Below are 12,700 nucleotides of genomic sequence, written 5' to 3' on the forward strand. Positions count from 1 at the left end.
GTTAGCAGATGTGCCAAGATCACACAGCCTGTAAATAGCAGAGCCAGCATCCAGCCAGGTTTCTCCGACTCAGGCTGCCCCGCTCCTAACCCCTCAGCTTGTCTTTCACGTCATGGCCAGAGGGCCCTGGATCTAACAAGCACCTGGCACGGAAGCACTGCATACCCTGGCTTGGGGGCACTTGATGAATCCTGGATTCTCTAAGGAATGTGCCCTGCAGAAGAGCTGGGTGCTGGGTCTGGGCGTCTTGGGAGGGGTCTCAAGGCCTCTTTTCCTGGGGCCCTGGCATTCATCAGATGGTATAGAGCATGAGCAAGACTTCCTGGGGGCGCTCCAAGGGGCAGGCTTTTTCTGCACATCAGCATCCCTTTTTCCTTGGGTCTGGAGTGGTCACTGACAACGTCTGCTCCCTTCCCTTCACAGTCTTTCCCTGGGTCCAGCAGAATCCCATGTGAGAAGGAAGATCTGTACTGATGATTTGACTAGACTCTGGTTCTGGGAAGGAAATCCACCTCTTCCCCAGAGGTGTGTGTGTTGGGTGCCGGCTGTGTGTGAAGGGACAGGAGATGGGCAGGATCTTGATGAGAAGGCCTGATTAGTGGGAGGTGCTGCAGGTCCACAGCCACATGCAATGTCTGACAAGAAGAGGGATGCATCCTGATGGGAGCGCGGAGGGCACCGCCGGGAGGACAGCACTGAGAGGGCTTTTTCCGAGCAAAAAGCACAGGTGTCTGCAGGCACAGACTGGGGTTGCATCTGAATCTGGACTCTTGCTGCCATGTGGCCTTGGCCAAGGCCCTCAGCTGGGTGGATAATAAGAGGTTCATCCAGGGGGTCTGGGGTTAGGGTAATTGTGACATCTGACGAGCACTTAACATGGGTCACTGCCTGTGGAGTCCCCTAGGAATGGCAGCTGCTGTCACTGCTCCAGTCACGGCGTGGGGGCCAAGGCCTCTGGATTGAATCTTGGAGTCTTGTCTCAGTTTTCATGGGTAAAAAATCAGGGCTGGGGTCAAGCGTGAGCCTGGTTCTGGAGTGGAAGTGTTCACTCGGGGAGCGGGGGACCGGCAGTGGGCTGGACTCAGTGTGCACAGGAAGCAGGGCTGGCCCTGGTGAGCAAGTGCTGAGGGTGACACCTGGGCCTCCCACACCCGCAGTGGTGTGAGTAAAGCCGGGAGAGAGCTACAGTGTGTGGGCTTGTGTGACTCGCAGACCATCTGGTCAGAGCGTGGGGACTTGGAACTGCTCGGGCAGTTGGGGACTTGGTTCGTGGGCAGCACTGAATGTGTGTGAGTGAGGAGATGAGAATACATTTTAGGCAGATGAGTATGAGTGTGGGCCTGACCTGGAGGCAAGTCCAGAGGGTTCTCATGGCCATGACCTGTATCCTGTTGTGAGGGTGACGTACGCTCAGCCAGAGGCGTGAGGGACTGGTGCCCAACTGCTGGTGGGGAGAGTCAGACCCCATTCTGCTGGGTCCAAGAAGCCTCAGACCCAGGTGTCATCAGTCCCAGAGCTGCCTCCTGGGGGGACATCCCCTTCATGCCTGGCCAGAACTTGACTGAACCCTAAAGGCAGGCTTAGTCTTAGACCAGCAGGAGTTGTTGCGGGGTGGCCTGTGACTGCCGCACCGTGGAGTTTTCTTATCGTGCACCCCAAGCAGGGCTGTATTCTTCCAGGAGGGTGGGCAGAGGCTGGGACTTCCTGGAGCCTTTTCCTGCCCACTCAGGGGCTGTGTGTACAGAAGCACTGCTGCCTGGTCTCTGCAGGCTCCCGCCTCCCCTGCGCACAGAGGCGTGGCTGCTCCTCCACACAGATGCAGAGAGCCTTCTCTGGGAAGCGCTTCCCTGGCGCCCCTCCACCCGACTCCTGCTATTCCTGGAGGCACACAGCCCCGTTTGGGGCGCTGCAAATGGTCGTAATTACCCTTTGAGTTCCTCAGACAATTATAGCAGTCCAAGTGACGCAGCTTTTGTGTTGGAAGTGTTGGAAGAAGGGGCTCGGTGAAGACCTCCTCTGGTTGTCACCACCCTCCAGGCCTCAGAGAGCCAGGGCGGCTGCAGAGCAGACCCGGCAGCAGGAGACAGCTGCAGGGAGATCACTGCAGCTCCCAGCTCTGCACTGAGGATGGGCTGTGCCACAGGGGGACAGTCTCCCAGGAATAACAGGTGGGGCACTCAGAGCAGGGGTCCATGCTCCGGTGGGCCAAGCAGAGCACCAGCTGTGGAGGACAGGTGAGGCCTGCTGCCTGGAGCTCCCAGGCTCACCTGTCTGAGCACATGGGTGGCCTCTCTGTGGCCACTGCCATCTCAGTTCCACATTGCCAGAGCTCATCCTCTTCTCATTCAGAGCCTGGAGGGGAGGCAGGGTCCTTTCACTGCTTCAGACCCATCCATCTGTAGCTCACGGATTTGGTTAGTGCTAAAGTGGTTGTGACAACAGAGATCTGAAGTAACAGTGGCTTAAATGAGAGGGAACATCACTTCTCTCTCATGCAAAACCTGGAGGAAGGCCACCTGGTGCAGTGTGTGGCAGTGGGGACCCTAGTTTGTTGTGGCTCTTTGTTCTGTTGTGTGGCTCTCCTGGTCCAGGGTGGTGTAAACTCCAGCTGTCACACCTAGATGTTAGGGTGGAGAGGGGGCTCGGAAAAAGAAGCCAAGGGAAACGGGCCTCTTTACCTTTCAAGGAAAACCTCTGGAAGCTACGACATGGCGCTCTGTCCACACATCACTGGCCAGAACTTAGTCACATACTGAGTTGCAGCAGAGTTGGGAACATGGCCACTATTCTGGCAGCCATGTGCCCAGCTAAAATTTGGGAGCTTTGTCACCATGGAATAAGGGGGAGAATGAGTTTTGGGGACCTTCTGTAAAGTGGGTTCCTACCTGGGGAACCCTTGGTGAATGCCCTTGGAAAGACCGTTCCCCCTCCCGCTGGCCAGCAGGGTGACCTCAGCCTCTGACCTCAGCACTAAGTCCCTTCCACACCGCATCTCAGTAGGCTTGCACAGTGACCCCTCCCCAGAATGTATGAGCCACAGGATTCCCTAACAGAGGGCCACTTCTGGGCGGGGCTGCCTCCACACCCCTTAGCCAGAGGCACAGAAAGCATTGAACCTGGATCCAGTTCAAACCAAGTGCAGGAGCCTCCCAGAAATTCAACATTGCCTGGTGCAGGCCTGGGGGAGGGGAGGCTCTGTCGACAAGCCAGGGTGGCTGGACACACATTCACAGGCCTTTTCTGTCATTGGCACCGTCTTTGATGCACAGGGCCAGGAGTTTTAGATGGAGGCCCAGAAACCACGGCCTGGCTCTGCCACCCCAGGCCGAGTGATTCTGGGGAGGCTCTGGTCAGCTCTTGAGTAACTGAAGTGCTGTGTGAGAAAGCTGGGCCGTGATTGGATGACACGGGTTTGCCTTCTTAGCCCCAGGGCAGCGGCTGGTGAAGGGTCTCAGGCCACAAGGCAAAGGGCTAGAGAGACCCTTCAGAACTGATACCGGCTACAGGTGAGGGTGGCTTTCCTGGAACCTCCACATACATGCTCTGGAGGTGACAGGTGGCCATCCAGACACCCGGCCCTCCCAGGGGCCGGGTATCTGTGGTTTTATGGGAATTTAATCAGGGCTCATCTTGGAGGCTCTTTGGGCGCCGAATTGAAATGGAGTCATCTAGATACCAAGTGAGGGGAAAATAACATTCCTTAGAGCCTGGGGGAAAAAATTCCCCACAGAGCATCTGCCTCTGCAGTGGGGAGAACTGCTGGGGCGGGGGGAGTTGGAGGGGAGGTGACAGCTGTCTGCCCTTGCTGAGCTGCAAAGGGCTGCGGGTGGGGTTGGGAAAGGGCAGGGAGGGGCCTGGTGTCCAGGCCTGGGCCTCACTTCATCCCCTGTGTCATGTGGCCTGTGCAGGTCATTTGGCTCTCTGAGCTTGCACTAACTGTGTGCTAGCTTCTTCCGTGTATTAAAGCTGATTTAATCCCCATGATGACCCTGGGAGAAAAAGTATTGCTAGTATCACCCCCAGCTGGTGAGGACACTGAAGTGCACTGAGCTAAAGTCCGGTAAGGCCACAGGGCTGTAGTGGGCAGAGCCTGGATGTGAATCCATGTTGTCTGCCTGTGCTCTTAGCTTGTGGCTCCTGCCTAGTCCTGTCTTCCATCTGCCCTGCCTCCCTCCCCCCCACCCCCAACAGTCCTTGAGGGGCAAGGGTTTTTGGTGACGATGGATACAGTCAGGGGTCCAAGGCCTGGGAGCTGATCCCCAGGACCCCCTAGTACCCTGGACACTGTCCGCTGGCGGTGCTCCTGGGCGCCCTCTGGTGTCCAGGCAGTGACACTAACAAAGAAGGTCCCTGGTGTCTACTCTAGGGACACGAGCAGCTCTATTTCAGAGGGTCACTGAGTCTCTGCCCCATTTGGTTATTGAGGAAGCAAATCCTGTCTGTTCTTTTTGAGAGCAGCATGTACCATAATGGAAAAGAACAGGGCTTTGGCACAAACTGACCTGGGCTCAAATCTCAGCCCCTGTTGCGCGGCCTGGGCTGTCGCTCATTTGCTCATCGTCACGAGGGTTGCCACCATCTGTGTGGAGGGAAGTGTGCGGAAGGTCTGGCCTGTGTGCTGCTGCAGCTGTGACCCAGAGTCAGGTGTCAGATGCTGTCAGCTCCCTTTCTTTGGTCCTGCCAGGTGCCTGGGTTTCAGGTGGGAGGCATGTGGCAGAAGCTGGTAGTTGGTAATGGGGCCTGGAGTCATAGAGGCCCCAGAGGACAGGGTGAATGCACCTTAGAGACAGTCGCTCCAAGTCAGGTCCAGCTTCCAGCCCCGATTTTGTACAGGAAGCTGGAGTTTTGGGTCAGCCCCCTAGGAAAATGCTTCACACCTACTGAGTGGGCTTCTAGGAGCTGGCCTATGGTTCCTACCTGCCTGTAGCTCCCTGAGTGTCAGCCTGTCCAGCCCACAGGGCCAAGGTTGAGGGGACAGTGTGCCCCATGTAGGGGTCTGGTGTGATGGAGGATGGGCACCAGGCCAGGCCCAGGCCTCCTACTGAGGCCCTCAGGCTTGTCCTGCTGGGTCAGAGGTATGGAGATGCAGTGATTCCCTCCTGCAGGGAATGTGCAGACCATCCCACCCCCACCCCCCCTTCCATGCATTCTTGGGAGTTTCTGCTGGAAGCCAGTATCCCAAAGCTGGTGGGCTCTGACCAAATCACAGTGGGCCAGCACCCAGCTCCCACTGCTGTGGCATATGCAGTGGGGTGCCACCTCCGTGCTGGTACCGACCCTCTGTTCTGACAGTGCAGCCAGGGGCCTTGGCAGCAATGAACTGGTGCTGGTCCTCTGCCAGGCTCCTCGTTTCCTCCACTGTGGCCGAGGACATGGGTCTGGAAGCCCCAAGGAGATATGCAGGGAATATAGTGAGCTCTCGTGGCGACTGGTCCCAGCCCCCCGGGAGACTCAGGTCCATCCTTGGGAAGAGCCTCCCTGTACTTGCACCCAAAGCTTAACTTCACTGGGTCTTCAGAGCCTTCAGGACTGTGGTAGCAGGGTAGGAGCGGCCTTCCCTCCTGCCCATCTCCAGCTCAGTGGCTCTAGACAGGATGCCAGGCTTCCTGCTCATCTGCTGGCACACAGGCTGCTCTGGCCTGTGCCAGGCCTTACCCAGACCCATCCTCCACGAGGCACTCTCGAGTGACCCTGCCAGGCTCTGACGGCTCCTCCAGGCCTGTCCCTGCATCCCTGAGTATGCAGGCTGACCCCGGGCCAGTTGTAAGCCAGAACTGTTGGTCTTTGTGGCCAAGTTCCTCTCCCCTTGTGATGACTTAGCCCCCCTCCAGACTCAAGACTTCGAGAGCTTACTTCCTGAGGCTCTGAGTCTCCCAGCTCCCAGGCGGGAAATCTCAACATCTCTTCCCTGAGAGACAGAAGGGCAGATGTATCCTCAAAATATACCTGTTGGTTAGCTTGACCACAAAATGTCAGACACCAGTCACACTGTGTGGTGCCCACCCAGTGTCTTTCCAGCTGAAAGAGATCTCGAGCTCTCGCCTCCAGAACTGCTCTTCTCCATATGTTTAAAGATGAGAGGGGCCCAGAGAGGTAGCCCTGACCCAGTGCTCCCAGGGCCTTCAATTCTCAGTCCACTGCTCCTTCCCTACGACCCACACCTTGCAGCAGCCTTCTCAGAAGCAGTGCCGTGATGAATCCGTACTCAGACTGACTGCCAGCGTCAAATCCTGTCCTGCACCTAACTGCGTGCATCTAGGCAAGTTATGTAACTGCACTGAATCCTAGATAAATGGAAATAATGAAGGCGGCGCCATCCACATAGAGGTAGTGCAAGAATTAAACGTGGCTGTGCATAAATGCTCAGTAGACGGTAATTCTCCTAGGTGACACTGTGCCCTGAAACTCACCGCCTGTATGTTGTGACCCTGCAAGTCCTGGGTTCCTGAACTTCTTAGCACTGAATCTGTGCTGTTGTCTCATGGCCTCGTGGCCCCTGTGAGACCAGTCCCTCCAGGGCAGTGCTGCCTTCTCCATCCATCCTTCCTGAGCACCCAGCCCTGCTTGGTAAGGGCAGACATAATTTCTCCAAACAAGGAGAACCTTCAGAGTGACCCATCGTGGAGCACCTATGGGCTTTTGTCATGTTTTTATTGGCTTTTTATCAGTATTGCAGATTTATTGTAAAGTTTACATCGTGCAGTGGTTTAATATAATTTCTTATTTTCAAGAAATTTTAGATTTACCAAAAATAAATAAATTACAAAAAGTGGTACACAAAGTTCATGGATACCTTTCATGCAGCAGCCTATAGTGTTAACATCTTACATGAGCATAATATAGTTATCCAAACCAGGAAATTCACATCAGTAGCAACACTGTTAATTGAACACTTTCTCCACTTGTCTCACTGCAACGCTGTGTTAGGTCCAGGATCCAGTCTGTTTGTCCTGCTCTGTGGTCTCCTCCCCTCTGGAGCGGGGCCTTGGGTTGTTGGCCTGTCATCACTGCGGCACTTTCTGGAAGAGCCGTAACCATTTATTTTGTTGCACGCGCCTGAGTTTGGGTTTACAGGGTGCTCCTCATGGTTAGGCTGAGGTGGTGCATGTTGAGCATGAACAGCACACCAGCGGTGCTGTCCCTCTGCGCATCGTGTCTGTCAGGCAGGCCTAACGCTGATAGGTCTCCTGTCTGGTTAAATGGTTATTTGGTCTGTCACAGTCCTCCACTGTAAATTTCTGTCCTTCTCTTTGGAGTCAGCTCCTGAGGAAGTACTTTGCAGGTACCGTCTTCTCATCACACTTTGCCTGTTGTTTTAGCATCATCTGTTGGTGATTCTGGATGACAGCACTTGCTACTGTGGTATTTGCCAAATGGTCATTATACAGAAAAAAAAAAAAAAAACAAGCATGCCCCTGTTAGGATAGGCAGCTTCGCAGACATCCGTAGGAGGGGACCTCACGCTCAGAGCCCCTGCATGATCTCATCTGTAAATAAAGTAAAAGGCAAAGGTGAGAATTAAGGAAAAGAAAGGGACTGTGTTGGAGAAAGTTCTCAGAGCCTTTACTGTGCTGATGGGAATCTCCAGTCTCCCAGAGGGAGGTACGCTGATTTTCACCACTGATGGTAAGATATACGGATAGTTCATAGCCTGCCAATAAGGGAAAACATGCTAATTAAATTGTGACACACTGTTGATGATCTGTGTCTTGCCAGTGCGTTTCAGCCCTGGACAAGTTCACTGTGGATTCAGTGAGATCGAGGAATAACAGTGGAATGTTCTTGGGGTAAAAGGGTTTATTACTACCCAGCTTGTTCTCCTGGCGATAGGTCGAGCACTAGAATTATGTCTGCATCCAGCAGTCTGCAGGTCTGTAATCCTCCTCCGTTTCTGCCTCCACGCAGAGCACTGGGTAGAGCTCTTTATATAGTGACTCAAGTCAGTAGTAGTGTATTGCCCACGGGTGTGGAAGCACTAGCCCAGCAGCAGGCCAGTAACTTCATCAAGTAGTTTAGGTTCAGGTGAGGATCCCGGCCATAGGAATCCCAACTTTCCCCGCAATGAGACACATCTCAACCTTAGTAATGAAAAGTTTTCAACTTTCATTAGGAAAATGAAAAAAACACATGTCTTAGAATCAATAGGATATTGCAATGTTTAGCTCTTCCTACCTAATCAGCTATAGGTCCCTCCCCCTTTTTGTAGGGCTTCTGGTGAGAGACCTGCTCCGTCCAACACACTTCAAGAATTCCCCAACTGGGTGCCTCCTAAGGGCTGCTCATCTCCAACTCTGCACAGATGTGATCTGGAGTTCCCTCTCTCAACAGGCAGGGCCCTCATTGCTGGTGACTCACTTCCCAGAGGCAGCCACTCTTCACAGTGTGGAATCCATCCTCCTAGACCTTTCTCATACACATGCAATTATAAATGTACTTAAAAAAAATAGAAACAGGCTCATATTACATGTGTTCTCAGACAGCTTGTCTTTTCCTGACTTAATATATATCTTGGCTTCTTTCCATGACCCATAAAGATGAGGGAGATTGGGTCTGCTCTCCTCTTTTTGATAGCAACATAATATTTCAGCATGTGAATGAAAGAATCCTAATTTACTCAATTACATTGGGCTCATCAGGTCATTCGAGTTTGATTTGGATTTTTTAAATAAACTGCCATTAAACATAGATCTTTGAATATTTCTGTGAAATTAATCCCTAGAAGTAGAATTTCTCAAAGAGTATTATAAGCACTTCTCATGTTGACAGATGCTGGGTTATTCTTCAAAAAGTTTGAGCAAATTTTACTCCTAAATGTGTCCGTCTACCGGGAAAATAATATCTATCTTGTCTTAATAATTTGTAATACTGCCATTGTTGACAAGTTTCAGCATCTCTACATGACTTTATGGGCACTTTGCATTTCTCCTGTGTGTGAATCTTTTTATATCGTTGGCTCATTTTTCTGTTGGGTTGTGGGTCTCTTTCTTCCTGATTGGTTAGAGTCCTTTTTGGATTAAGGCAATCATCTCTTTTAAAAATATGGACTGTTTGGTCGATGGAAGCTGCATCGTTGCACTGGGGCCAAGCTAACATTTTCTGTTCTGCTTTTAGAACAGGCGAGCACTGCCAGAGAGAGCACTTAAAATATTATTTTTAAAACGTCTTAAAAACAAAAAAGGCTGCTGCGTTTGGGGAGCTGGAGCTGAGTGGGGGCAGCAAGTGTCTGCTTAGGTCCGGAAGGGGCCGTAAATCCGTGGAAACAGCTGCCTGGGAGTTAATCCCCATTTCCAGCAGCCGTTCCATGAGCTGGAATGGGGCTCAGGAATGCCTGGGCCTCCGCCTGGGCCCGTGTCTGGCTCCTTGGGTGTCGAACATCCAGGTGCAAACCGTTGCTCTGGGTCCTCCGATGAAGCATGTCATGAGCTAAGTCAGCCCAGAGGAGAGCTGCCTATCCAGGTGACCAGGGTGCTGTTGGACCCAGGAAATGACAGACTGTGGCATTTCTTTACCCTCTGTCCGTACCAGAAGCAACCCCCTCCCCTAATTTCAGGCTAGTTCTCCATTATCCAGTGTCTCCCCCGCCCCCCAACTCACATGGAGCTGGGCTGCTGGCAGGGAGGTAGCAGCTGTAGCAAGGCCCTGGGGCCTGCAGAGCCTCAAGAGAGACGGGTAGGGACTGCGGCTACCGGTGAGATGTCCCCCATCCACTGTCTCCAGATGACAGTTAAGTTGGTGACCTGGGTCAGAGCCCGACCCCACACCCTTCGCCATCATAGAAGACTCTGCTGTGGAGGTTCTGCTCTGCTGCCCCAGGGGGCTCTGACCACAGCCAGAACACTGTCGGGCCTCCATTGCTGTTTCTCTGGTCCTGCTCAACTCAGACCTGACCTTGTATTCTAAGCACGGGGATGCTGCCCTTCTGCCGAGAGGAGAGTGATGGCCCTTGTGGGGATGGCATGGGTGTTTGCTTCTGCTCTGCTTGAAGAGCCTGAATTCTGTTCTGGTGGATGGATGGATGAGAAGTCTCTGTCTCCTTTAATGCTCGGTGCCAAGAGCACTGCCTCTGGTGGGAAAGAGCAGGTATGTTTCCTTCTCCATTTTCACTCTCTGTCCTGTCTCCCCAGGGGCCTTGTCAGGCCATGTAGAGCAGTGCTGGGCTCACTAACGTGGCTGTGGACCTTTGAATAATGAGACCAGTCACAGAGATAGAGGGGATGGATGGTGGAATCTGCTACTTCATGCCTGTTACATGTCAGTTTCTGTTTCAAGTATCTTGTGTATCAACTCATTTGATCCTTACAGCAGCCCTACGGGCAAGATTGCTCTTATTCCCATTTTACAGATCAGGAGACAAAGGCACCAAGAGGTGAAGTAACTTTCACAAGGTCACACAAAGCCAGGCAACCCAGAGTGTCCGGCCTTGCAGTGTTGGAGAAGCATAGCCATCTCGACACCCCTGTCTCCTGGTCTCGGAGATGCAGGCATGAACCTTCCCTAACTCCTTCTGGGCCCAGTGTCCTTCAGCGGGATCGATGAGAGCCAGGGAGTGAGGTTCTCGTCTCCCAGGCTGTCTTTAGGCGGTTCAGCCTCGTGGTGAAGGAGGGGCATGACTGGACAGCCAGGCTGCCTGTGCCGAGGTCTGCTGTGCCACAGACTGGCTCTTGGCCTGGGAGACAGAACATGACCCCTTGATGACTCAGTTTCCTCCCATGCACAGTGGAGGTGACAGTAATAACCTACTGACCATGGCATTTCTGGAAGAACCCATGAGCTGTGGCCTGAGGTGTTTGGGTGGTGCTGGCACAGAGCCGTGTGCCTGTCTGACCGTTGCTGACACTGAGCCCTGTAGGCAGGGCTGTGTGCGCCCCACACGTCTGTTGCTGTAAGCCCCCCTGGGTATCTGTGATGGCCTGAGCCAAAGCACTGGCTTAGGACAACAGCAGGTATTTGTTTCATTCATGACTCTGGGGCTTGACTGGGCTCAGCCAGTGGTTCTCCCAGGGATGGTTGCTCAGCACGGCACCTACAGAATAGCTGAAATTCTTGGAGGCTCAGGGTTCCAGAGGTGTGTGTCCCAGGAAAGAGAGCGTCTTGTGGCCCTACCGGGAGAATCCACACTGTGTGTGTGAGGGAAGTTAGGGCCCGCCTCTCAGTGGGAGGAGCCACATCGTAAGCCTGCACAGCTTTCCGCAGAACATAGTTGTGTAGGCCTGCTGCGTTCTCAGCCCCAGGGTGGGCCCCATGGGTACAGAGGTGAGCAAGACCGTCTCCCAGTCCCCTCAGAGAGAAAGACACCCAGCAAGGCTTCATGTCAGGTGGCAGGGAGCCGGTGGCGGGGGGTACATGCTAGGGCTCCTTTGGGGAACTGAGTGAAGCCCGTTTTGTCTAAGCTCCCTGGGGGACCGGAGGTGTAGGCAGGGCTTCCGTCTTGGAGGACCTTGACGGCTGGTTAAGGAGTCTGGCCCTGAGCCCTAGGGCAGGAGAGGCCTCGCTGGGGTGTGCAGTGGGGGCGCAGCGCCAGGCCAGGCCTCCACACACCACTCCTGCTGACCCTCCTCTTGCCACCCTTCGCCCCTGCCCTGGGCCAGCAGGAAGGGAACAGCTGAGGCCAGTCCACACCCAGGAGGTGCCCCCTCTTCTCCCCTCTCCTCCACCCAGGGGGCACCTGGGGAGAAACACCGTCCAGGCCTGGCTCCTGTGTCCCAAGCCTCCAAGTCACTGCCTGGTCTGTGTGGGCAAGGACAAGGGTTCAAGGAGCCCTGGCTGCCCCTCCCACCCACCGTCCGCATGGCACCTTTTCCTCAGACACTGGGTGAACCGGCTGAGTGGGCAGCTCCCAGTCCTGCCTGGGGAAGGCTTCCTGGGCTGCCTTTCAGGAACCTGGCTCCCAGGGGCTGTCCACTCTTGGCCTCGGAGCCCTCCAGCTCTGTCTGAGCCCTCCAGCACGTGGGCAGTGCAAGCAGGGCCGTCTTTCCTCCCTTACTCCACATGGTGCCTCAGAAAGGCACCTGTGTCCTGTGTCTGACACCCATGAGACAGTCCTAGCTGCTGAGGAGCCCTCAACCCCATCCTTTGTTCAGAATGGCCCTTCAGGCTGTTGGCTGGAAGTCAGTGGGCAAGGGGGAGCCAGCCCAGCTCCGACTAGTACTAGCAGCAAAGCCTTACCCCCTGCTCCTCACTGTGTGTCATGCAGTCCCGGCACCGTAGCTCACAGTGCCTATTTAGGGCTCACTATGATCCTTTGTGGTAGGTGCTAGTGTTACCCTATCTCGCAGAGGTGGAAACCGAGGCACAGAGGCAGCCAGTTTGGAGTGAGACAGTGGACCTAGGATTGCAATGTAGGCACTTAGCCCACTACTGCGCACACCTGTAGCCTACAAGGGGGCTCCAAGGATGAGGAGCGCTCCTCCGGGACTGGCCCAAAGCCCTGGCAGATTCCCAAGTGGTTTCTATGAGTCAGGTTCCCTAGTCCCCACATCCCCAGGGCATGCCAGCTTCAGGGACTAGAACTTTAAATGTCTTAAACAAAACAAAACATATTATTCCAATTTCATCTCATCTGGGACTGTGGTTGGAGCCTGAAGGCAGATACACATGATGATGTCACTGTCATCCAATTGTTTCCACCCCTTTGAAGTCTGACACAAATCCCCCAACAGATCCGGCCACTGTGCCTCAAGGGGCCTTGATCTGCAGGGAG

At 54.1% G+C, this 12,700-nt stretch overlaps 1 protein-coding gene across 2 annotated transcripts in view; it reads left to right on the forward strand.

Moving 5' to 3' along the window:
* Positions 1-12,700, forward strand: part of ITPK1 (inositol-tetrakisphosphate 1-kinase) — a 161,060-nt gene that overhangs the window by 116,710 nt on the left and 31,650 nt on the right. The window lies entirely within an intron of this gene.

Source organism: Manis javanica, chromosome 8 (assembly GCF_040802235.1).
Source record: "Manis javanica isolate MJ-LG chromosome 8, MJ_LKY, whole genome shotgun sequence".
In the NCBI taxonomy this organism is placed as follows: domain Eukaryota; kingdom Metazoa; phylum Chordata; class Mammalia; order Pholidota; family Manidae; genus Manis; species Manis javanica.